We start from the raw sequence: 12,712 nt of genomic DNA on the forward strand, positions 1-12,712 counted from the left end.
TACATTACTGATAACTTATAATATTAAATTAAATAATTATAAATTATATGATTTACATCGTTCATTGTACTTACACATAATATATTACCTAATCTACTTTCTTCTATAAACAATTTACAATATTAATATTTTTTTGTAAATGCATTTAAGTATAAAATAATTATGTTTTAGATTCAAGTTCATCATGGACTATATTTTTTTTTTTAATTAAATTAAAATTTTGTAATCTAATAGTTTTTTAATTGCTATACCTACTCATAATATAATCGTTATTAATTATTATAAATTATAATAGAGCAATAAACATATTATAATAGGCATATAATAATATGTATAGGGATAGGTATGCATATAGTTTTGTAGTTCACTATTAATATAGGTAGGTAAATTTGATTAAAACTATATAATATTATGTTATTTTTAATATAACATTTCCTTGAACTCAATGCATAGGTTTTTAGAAATTAACATCAGAATAGGTAACCTACCTAATTATAATAAATTGTATATTTCATAAGTATTGAGTACTTATTGCTAAAATGTTCTCAAATGTTAGTTTAAAATATAAAGATGTGGCTTGGTATGGCGGTGGTTGCATTCAATCACGAAATACTGAGTGCAAGCATCGGCCGGTGTCATTAGACCACCTGGGTTATTTGTGACAAATTCTTGCCACACATATACACACTTGTTCCAATCCATTCGTACTCCCTCCCTACAAACAGCTTATGATCACACTGTCACAGGCTTAAGATAAATAAAAATAAAAATACAACGATGTTTAAATGTGTATGTATTATACTTATGTTTAAATTAAATCCTGAATATTTAGGCTAATATTTATTGATATTAGATAGGTAATTAAAAACAATTTAAATACCATCTATATACGTTTTTTTAGCTGGCGTTTGGATTCACAATCATGGGCAGATGAGTCGTGATACAATCGTTTACATAATTACATAGACATAATATTAATTATTAGTATCGACATTTTTCAGTGTAGAACCGTATAAATTACATGTGTGCTAAGAATTATGTTTTTAAATTAAATAAATACATAAAACACATAATTCATTGGCAATTCGACTATTTATTGATTGACATTTTTGCTGTTCTTAGAAAGCCTAAAAAAGAATGAATAAATAAAATAATATAATCCTTTAAAATTAATAACCTAGAGATTTCGTTCCGTTTAAAATCGATTAAACACTAGATGCAAGCGTAAATATTTTTTTCTAATATCGATCAGTCACGATGTTGTTATAAATAAAAATTCAGTTTATGTAAACTATATATCTATGTACTACAGATTACATATACCCTGCACTTTATCTAATACCTATATGATTATAGTATGTTTCTTTTTAAATAATCAAAAGTGTGAGTATTCTTATAAATACATGCTATTAGTTTTTGGTTAAAGTAAACGGTTTATCATATTAATTCAAGCTTAAAGTTGAAAGTGGAAAGTTGTAGGACTGCCAATATTATGCGAATCATTCGTAAATATCACGTCATTAGTTAAATGATATCGATTATGATAATTATATATCCGAAATAAAATCTATAAATGTATTATGAGTTGTTACTGTATGGTTATGATAGTTCATTGCGATATTTGTTCAAATAGTTTGTAATAATATCCTGATTTCATATTCATTTTTTATTCTAAAATTTGTTATTTTATTAAGTTACCTACCTACCTATTAGCTATTATTAATGATTATAATATTTTCAAAGTTTATGAATTTGTTTAAATTACTAATAACTTAAAGTCATATCTATTCATTGCTAATCGCTACGCCAATAGTCTAATGATTGTCGCTGCTGTCTTATTTTCATTGCATAGATATAAATATATAATATTATATAAATAAGAAATAAGAATACAATATTTTTTTTACATTTTCTAATGTAATACATAATGCATTTAATTTAAGTTACGCGCAACTATAAAACGTGTATATTTTTTATAATATATTATCATTATGATACTTGCTTAATTAATAATGTTCTATAATAATAATTCTATAATTAGAAATGAATTAAATTTACTAAATAATATTTCAATTCTTGTATAATATGCGATATTATATGCAAAAGTTACTCATGATCTATCTAAAATTATTAATTGTATTTTATACCTCATGTTATACCTATCTACGTGGAGTCTAAATTAAAGTTAATTTTTTAATGAGATGGTGTAGGTTATGAGAATTTTACAGCTAATCATTTTAAAATTAGTACATGTCAGTGCCCATAGGACGTGTGCATGAACTCTTTTGCATAACTTTGTAAAACCGGTTGTGATAGTTGATCTGGCCACTAATTGAATATAACGTGTGAGCTTTGATTATTATTACAAATTTATTATTTACCTATTGGTTTCAAACACGAAATTTTCAATTATTTAAAAGCCGTAACAATTCCTTTAATATTATTTTATTTTTAAATGATTGCAAGGTACGCGAATAGCTTTTTAGATTATATAGAATCTATACGACTTCAATGTTAATATCTTCAACAATTATAACTACTACTTGTAATTTTTCAATAAATAAATAAAGACATATCTTCTAGAGATTTCAATTTATCGAAAATTGATACAAATTCGTTACAGATTCATGATTAGGAATAAAAAATGAGAAATAGTAACCGTGGATTATGGAAATATGTATATATATGTTATATTATATGTTTAAATATTTTTTATAGGTAGTTATGAACTTATAAGTTAATTATACACAGTATGCATAATATAATAGATAGGTTGTATTAATATTTTGGTTGAACCCATCTAGTATTGTAACATTTATTATATTATTAATTAAAATACACTATATTTCTTCATTAATGATTTTAAATATAATTGTCATTAATATATTAAAATGCTTATCTATATATAGGTATTATATTATTTAAATATTTGAATAATGTAGGGCGTATAGGACGTAGGTAAAAGGTATTACTATCATGACTTACCTATATATCCCTACTATACTAATATAGTATATGATATAGATAATCTAGAGATGGCATGAATAAACCTTTATCAGTTTGCTAATTTGCTATTGAAAATAAATGGGATTTGTGTTCAATTGGGTAAGTTTGGAAGTAAAGAAACGGTAAAAATGTTCTAACATAATAAATTACATTACAAACCTGTCACCAATTTATAATTTATATACCTATGATTTAAGTTTTATCAATACCTGCACTGTTATATGTTATGCATGATGACAGAATATGATATTATTAGATGAATATTTGCTGTAATAAAACAAAAACTTTAGATTATACTTATTTTAGTCCATCTGTAACAATCTTATAGCAGGTAGGTAACACTAAAAAGTAAAAACGTTTTGAATAGGTATGCATTTGTTTTTATTTACGCTATTCACCGTTTATTTACGAATTAACAGCTTAATCTAGTCGAATAGCTAAAACAAATAAGTTTATATCGAAGTATCCATGTTTATTGCCTATCTTAATGTAAAATGCACGAAAACGTGTTAATCCCAACTACAGCGGTAAGAAACGAAATGGTATTAAACGGTTACATAATTCATAGCAAGCACGTGAGTTCGCACGTACACTTTGGGTTGCAAGACCTTTTGTGCGATTTATGAATTTCGGTTTCTCTTTCAGAGCAGCGATTGGTTGCATGTACGACAGCAGACGCGTTACACTTGTATAGAACCGAGAAACATATAAGTATATATATAATATACATAAAAAATATACATGTTCATATTTCATGTCTTAGAGAAAGTTTTTTTTTCTTTTTTACAACTTGGTATCTTTTCCGCGTATAGATCATTTGCGTTGACAGGAAATCATCTAACAATAAAAGAAAAAACAAATAACAATAATTGAATATTGTCAACATTGTCGTTGTGTCTTTTATCGCTATGAATCTTAACACGATATTGTTATAATATAACTCGTCGGTAATATTGTGTAGGTATATTATTTTAAAAATGATTTAGGCTGGCTTGAATCGTATTATCGTTTAATTATCTATCATATAATAGGCATTATAGATAGTAATATGATATAGGTATTATGGAAACGAGTGTGTATCGCATCTACGCAAGCGCATAATACAATAATAGTGCCAATCGTGAATTTAATATTATTATTGCCACGATCGCGATGGTTCATAATTTGCAGGATGATAATGTTGTGTAATAATTATAATAATAAAACGTAATTTTATCGGCGTCGTCAGTTTGGCTGTTTAATTATTGACCGTCGTGCACTCGCACAATAATGTTCGAAAGACGGCAGATACTGCAGAACGTCCGATAACTCGACCTCATATTATTATTATAACGTGGCAAACGGTTTGATGTTTTAATTATTTACAGACGTGTATCTCGCATATTATAAAGGTGCACAGCTTCAGTATAATAATAATTATTATATTATACGTAATAGTAATAATTATTTCCTCGCATTGTCAGCGAATGGTCGAGTTGTGTCAGATAACACTTAACGTAACTGTTTTTATTTGTTTATTTAATACATGCTTACAGTTTTGCAGTTTTTTTTCTCACACAGTTACACTATAATATAATCACTACGAAAAGTCCAACCTGCCTACCTACCGAAAACCAACACTCGATATTATTTGTTTTAATCAACCATCATTCTCGATATTTCGTAATAATAATAATATTATAATAATTATGTGACACGGTATCGAAGATTCTTTATTTTTTAATTATATATTTAAATTAAATAGTAACCCGGGAATGAATTTTTGTGCAGGTACATAGTGATATTTCATTAAAAAACCAATATTTTAATAAATCATTATTCATTATATCATAATATTTATTGTAGGTAAGTACTTTATTAATACTAGATACTACTGTATAGGTGTAACACTACACAGAGTGTTTCGAAATAATTTTTAAAAATTACATACATTTCAAAACACATATATATGTATATAGGTACCACTATCTTCTTGAAGTAATAAATGAAGAAAACATTTTTTTTTTATTTACTCACAAGTAAACAAATTATAGGTACCTACTATAATTCTCTGTATAATTTTTTACCGTAAATAATATTTCGTTGTTCACGCATTAAGAAGATATTATACAAGGTTTATGGACAATCTATAGAATAAAAAAGAAACAAAGACGATTCGACGCATGAATTACTTTTTTTTTATTATTTCACATGCGTATTTTATCACCATATTAGTCTAAAGATAAAAATAATCAATTCAGTATTCGATAAAATATTGTTTGCATTCACACAACATTCGTATACAATATAATATTATATAAGCCCGGTTATAATAATATTATACTGTAATACTATATTTATAGTAGTTCGAATTATTATTCCGACGTGGCCTAAGTGAAATGTATAAAATGACGAATGTACCTACACACTACACACGTTGCGGTCGTGCTCTAGTTTACAGCCAATAAAATTATTGTCATGTGAAATTTCGTAAAACCCGTACGGTCAACCGCAGCGTTTTTGGACAAGATCGCATCAGGCGGAGTTCTTTAAATTCAACGAGTCATGCAAGTTTATCTCTGTTTCTTCCAGACATAAATTAAACGAGAACGTGTTAGGAAAATGAATTATGATTATTACGCAAAACTCATCTGTACACTAAACACATAAGCACAATACGCCTATAGGTATAATATTATGTGCGTATAATAATATAATATATTATAACGTTGTGCGGTCGGTATGTCATCATCATTTCGAATGCATTGTTGTTTGATCATTGTAAAGGATGGGCATTGTGTCCCTATACAAATTATTTAAAAATAAAAAAAACAATACGAGTGTGTATATTTTGATTGACTTGTAGTGTTGATAAAATAGTGTGATAGGTTATATGCGTTATATTTATTGTAACCTGTAAGTGTATTTTTTTAAATAGCGGATTGTGTTATTTATCTACACCAGTAATTGTTGCATTGCGCATGTTTTACTCATTTTACCCGCAGTTAAGTTCTCAAAATTGCTATACCGTTGTATTATGTTGTACAATCAAATTCGTGATGCTAAACCAGTTAACAGGATGGATAATAGATGAAGAGAAGTCAAGTACCGCGTAACGCGGTCGACTTGGCCCGGATTTAAGCTTAGTTTTTAAATGGATGGCTTATTCAGATTAAATACCAACTAGGAGAAAATGTAAAGATAATAGTAGCAGTTACAATTAAATACTCTTTAAAGCACGTATAAAAAACTTAATTCATTTTTTAACATAGTTAAAATGTTATTTCAAATTTTTGGTGCATGTTTTTTGTCAACTATTAGAAATTAAAAATCTTTATATAATATAAATTTAATAATACTAATAATACCTATGTCCTATACCTAATACTGACAATATTTAATATTATATTTATAATGTTATTAAAATTATGAAGCAATGCAAGTGACCATATATAACTACCTTAAGTATGGTTAACTTGTACACTAACTTTCAAAGTGGGTTCGGATAGAAAATTGTATCCAGTTGGTTGTTGGTATTTTTGATTGGTCAAAATTTAAAATTAATTATTTAAAAACAATCGGGAAAAACAGGAATTTTTACGCAAAGTCGATTTTTAACAAAACCAATTTTTCTACTCTTTTAGATTTATTTTCTAAAAATATCGATACAATTTTTTCACTCGGTAAAAAATTTGAAAATGTTATACAAGGTTATAAGTTGTTGTATTAAGTAAAAAATTTCAAAAATACAAGTCACAATATTTTTTATACTTATATGTATTTTTATTTAATTTTTTTTTTCTTAATTATTATTAATTTTATAACATAATTACATTAAAATATTAGATTATAATAGATTGAACAAACATGAATAATATGGTTGGAAAATACCAAAGTATTGTCTATAGTTAACAAATATCTATAATCTTGATGACATGATTATATTATTATGATTGATTAGAATATTAGATTTAAAATATGAATTTTGGACGAAGACCTGGAGAATTTGTGGAAGAAGATCCGCTCCTCCACAATCTCTACGAGACAGTAAATTAAAATCAATACCAGGCGATTCTGCATGGCTCTCATAAAACATGTGAGCGACGCTTGCCAATCACGTTTTCAGCTAAGTATCGAATATAGTACTCTAGCCTCTAGTATTCTCAACACGAATTTATTTAATTGATCATTATAATATTCATTGCACTTTATTTATTTAATTTACTCCATTTTTTTAAACGTTTTAACATCAAATAACTACCTAATTACCATAAATATAGTAACCAAATATCAAATACAGGTTAAAATGATATCTAATTATAATCATAATAACAATTTTATATCATGTAACCAATGGCAACCATTAATATTTAAAAAAAAAATACTATTTTCCACTATTACTATTATAATCTGCAACCAATGCCAACAATTTATAAACAAAATATAAATTTATGACAATGATATGGAGTTCTTGCAGACAGACACAGTGGCTCATAATATTGGCATAGTGGGTATCTTGTATACCTACGTTTTAAGTAATATTCATAATTTTTTTGTTTTGTAAAATTATGTATGTGTGATATAAATGATATCAATGATGTAATGTAAATAATAATAATTTATATAAATATGATTTTTTTCTGGTTAAATACTTTACAGGAATACATTTAGATTTAGGGAAAGTTTGGCATCTTAACTATAGACTTTAGTTGTAACTAAATATGATTGTCACTAATGTTGATGTAGATACGGTCACTTCTATGGAATATTAAAGAGTTGGCTAAAATTGTCGCTACTTTTTATGAAATTGTAGAGCGAATCATAATACGCTCCTTTTTTTTAGTAATAATTAGGGTCTATAGGCCCTGGTTAGAATGGGAAATATTATATTAAAAGCGAAACGTTAAATTGTTTATTTAATGCAGTGATGTGAGTTCAATATTTTTATTAGAAGTGTAAAATATTTTTTAATTTTATATCTGTCTGTTAGCGTACGAAGAAGCTAAATTTAGTTCAATGTTACTTTACCATCGTTGCATACCTACTAAATAGTCCTAATCCTATTGCTAAAAATCTTACTACTCCCAAAATTCCCGGTAACCCTACGAGATGGTTAAAACAAAAATGGTGTTGTAACCTGATTGACATCTAATATGAGTTAATCTAATTTGTTAGTTCGTCCAATTTGTTGTAAACTATTTTATTACGTTTTATAAATTTGCATATTTTTTTCCTGTATCAAACTTACTTATTGCGCCGTAAAGGTACAGATTGTAAATTTCACTTAAAAATAACAGTTTTAATTTAAAATATTTAAAATTTGGTATGAACATTGTATATTTTATTTTAGGATAGAGTAGAAATATTTTATTAGTTGGAAAGTGTAAATGGCTAATACAAAGTAAGTACTAAAAAGTGAAATTTTTGGTATATTTTACTACAAAAATTTGTGCTATACTACTTCAGTAAATATACACGCACAGCGTCGCTACAAATAGAGCATACTTCCAATCACTGGCCAGTGGCCACTGAGTGTTACTATTATAATGAAATTACTAAATCATTAGGTTGGAAGGATTAATATAGTAAGTTTAGAATATGGTAAAATGCTGTATTATTCTAATTTATAATCCTATATAAACGTAGATTCAATGTATATTTTTTAAATTTATTTATATTATTGTATATGCGCTGTCCTTTCTTCTGCAGCCTTAAATTGTGCGACTCACTGTACATTCATCTGCAGCTTACTAACTTCGTTCACATAAATAATTTATAGTAGTTCTCCGAGCTCTTATATTTAATATATAATTTCTTTTATTTGTATATTGTATGCTGGTGTACGGAAATCGTCTGTACATAATATTTCTTTATTTGGTCTTTGTCTGTATAAATGTAAGCCACTTTTACTAATCATCGTTTATTGTTTTCCTTTCTCCGTATTTATTATGTTTTCATGGAGTTTGATGCATTAGTACCAATTTATAGTAGTACATACATAATAATATGTAACAATGTTTTCTGATTTAATATTGATCCAAGTTATGCCTAGTACCTACCTACCTGATACATTTTTACAGACTTTAATTAATATAATCATAAAAACACAATGATTGTAAAATAACTTCTCAGAATACAAAACGAATGAACAGTATAGCATTGCTATAAATTATACAAAATATGAGTGATACCGTATGAAGTATACGATCAATAATCTATACTTGTTTATAACTCAGTAAATGTATTTTTTAACTCTTTATATAATTATTAGGTATTTATCATAATAATCTGACCACGTTCACATCATTATATTTTTTGACGATATTTTGTCATTTAGTTTACGAATTTTCGGTGATTATAATATTATGGGGTGAAATGAATACAATTGTAAAAGTAGGTACCTAAAACGAGCATTACAAGCGAATAATCGATATATATATAGATACTTATATAGACTACATAGTTTACCGATACGATAAACAACGTCTGTAAACTGTTGACTGCGTTGTACCTTCGGTCGTAAATGTTTCAAGCACGGTAAGGTATATTAAAATCAACCGAAAAAAAAAATTATCGAACGCGACGTCGAGACACGTCACGTCGTGGCGCGGACACGAGTCAATTAAAATTCTTACAGTGCGCACCTGCCTATATTATAATATCAATGTGCGCGCGTATATTATATAGTAGCGATAGTGTATTATCGGACGTATATTACTGCAGTCTTTACAGGACTTTTTACACCATAATATTATAATATAATTTATTTAATGATATTAATATATTATGTGTGTGTGTGTAAAAAATCGTGACCGAACGCCGCCGCAGCAGGTTGCTGGCCGTCGCACAATCATCACTGTCGTCATTATATATTATATCCGAATAAATGTTGTTGTCATACGGAATCATTAAAAAATATACTATATATAATATATATAATAAAAATGACACGAGCTCCTTCCTTCCGCGCGGCTTACCCTCGGCCTTCGTGTTGCAGTATATCTGTAATAATATTGTGTTGGTCATATCTCGCGTGTGTGTATGTTAGTGTGTACACCAGACCATGACTGCACATGTTCTTCGACTTAGACGGAGGAGACTGACCCCCACCCCTCTTCTGCCGGTTAAGGGTCAACACCCATAACTACATATACAGTTGGATGTGTGCTGTGTGTGTCCGCCGTCCTCCTTGTCGCCGCCGCCGCCGCCGCGTGTGCGTTCGAAAACGTAGTCTCTATTGTGCCCGTGATGAGTCTGCAACAATGTTTCCCCTCAGAAAAAAAAAAGAGTTCATCACGAAATACTATGAGATACTCTTCGCATGTACTTACACGATATTTCTATGATATGCGCGTGCGTGTGCGGGCGACAGTGTAGCGGGTGTGAGCGTGTGTACGTTCTGAGCTGATTCACACGATCGGTGGTAAAAGCTCTTTTTTTATTTCGTTTTCTTCTGTTTTATTTGCACAGATAACTCGAGTCTGTATATATAACGTGGTCGTTCTTATCACACGCTTAGCAGCCACGGGTATTCGTGAAAGGAATTGTACCATCACGCGGATTGGATGTGATGAATTCGTGTCCTGAGTGTAGAAGTGGTGCTTGTTGCCGACGCTATATATACTTAGCTATATATATTATACATACGTATACGTAAAAAACCAATTGGTATAAAATCACTTCCTCGTTGCGTGTAACTATACATAATAATATAATACTATATGTGTATCTACATATAGGTACATTTTAAATTGGCTTTGTAACTCAACTGTATTTAGTATAGGTACCTACTTAAAATGTTTCAAATTTGGATTTTGTATAGAGTGTTTTTTCACTGACTATTTAATTATACGGTGTTTTTCTGTATGCCGTTTAATGATTATTTAAATTAGTCCTGGATATAGTATCAAATAGTTTCGATTAACAATGGTTAAATAATTGTGATTTGTAATGGCAGTGGACGACGGACGTAGAAGCGCTATATACGCAGCAAATAGTAATAGGTACGAATGATACTGTAACGGATATAGAAACCAAAATCCAAGCATGTATTTGCAACGAACCGCTAGTATTTGCAAAACTCCTACCGTACTTGTTACAAATTTCGCAAGTATCTGTACGGGTAACAGTGGTAACCAACATTAGTATTTGAAGCTTGTATAACGTGTGACCCTTGGCCACTAGGGTCAAAACCGTCTATAGGGTTTGTTGTTAGTATTTGTGGTTTGTTTGTTTATTTGCTTAATATAAGTATGCGTAGTAATTTGTATTTCAAACACACGGTCGTGTAATAAATAATAATATTTAAATATTTATATTGTATATACAGAGCAAAGAAAGCTGTGGCAAGTCGAAAATCAGCCTTTTATATGTCCATGTGTTGTACATTAAACTAATTACAGTTGCCGAGGTATTTATTTCAATTCAGAAATTAATAATTATAGCTCGTTGGTAAGTACTAACTACTAAGTAGTAAGTACTATATAATATTATAATATCATAATATCCGCGTTCAGGTGCTCTAGAAATTCGAATCTTATAATTTGTTGTGATTACGGTGTCTGTGTTTATTTTACTTTGGAAACTTTAACTGTAGTATAGGTATATAATATATTTGCTTCTCATTAACAATTAACTGAAATAGTATTGAATATAATATTAATATCTCTAATGAGTTTTCATAATTATTTCTCTACCTGTACAATATTTACAAGGATAATTTTTATTTTTTTAGTCATCCCACATTCGTGAAGATACAACATGTTTCCAACGATAATCTCGTCATGGGCCTTAGATTACCAAGATAGTAATTAGTTTGTACATCCATATAGCAGCAGTATATACGTTAAAAGATTTAATGAGATTTGAGAAAACCGTAGAATGTCACGAAAAACTACCGTAGCTATATCTATTTTTCATTGTTAATTTTCTTACAAGTTTACGGTTCGATGATTTTTATGAGTTTGCAAGCTTACAATAGCGCTCCACTTGTTTATTTTTTAAGACGTGTTTAAGACTAGAATATAATAATGTATACTACGTTAATAACGTACCTACATGTAAATATGATGTAGGTAACATGCATATACATACACTATAAACATAATAATATTAAACCATGTTATATATAATATATAGGTGCACCTACGTGCGTGTGTTTAATGTTTATGACGGAAGGCTTAATCGCTCCTCTGACCGGTGTTGGCTCTTTTAATTGTTATTTTTGTACCAGATCGTTTTTTTTTCTTTTTTTTTTTATAATAATATATGTAGGAGGTAGGATGGGTATGGATATGATAATATATACCTATAATATGTGTACAGTAATCAGGCAGTATGAAAAATCGAGATCCCCGGTGCAAGAATAATTATTTATTCCGCAATTAGCCAGGAAACATCTGCACGGACGTCTTATTTACAAATTTCATTAGATAATTTTCTTTTTCATTTTTTCTTTTCATTATTTTAATTAATATACATAAGCGTGGGCGTGGTCGTTTGTAACTGTATCCATTAATTAATGGCTGTACATGTTTTATATTATAATATTGTGTACTTGGTATAATATAATAATATCGCTGACGAGTACTTATTATATAGACTACAGGCCTCGACTACACGGTGTATGTCGCTGATATAATATATAATTCAGTCGATAGGTGCATAATATTATAATAGAATGAATATAATATCAATATAGTAATATAGACATAATATATTATAGTGT

The sequence above is a fragment of the Acyrthosiphon pisum genome, chromosome A3 (genome assembly GCF_005508785.2).
Source record: "Acyrthosiphon pisum isolate AL4f chromosome A3, pea_aphid_22Mar2018_4r6ur, whole genome shotgun sequence".
Classification (NCBI taxonomy): domain Eukaryota; kingdom Metazoa; phylum Arthropoda; class Insecta; order Hemiptera; family Aphididae; genus Acyrthosiphon; species Acyrthosiphon pisum.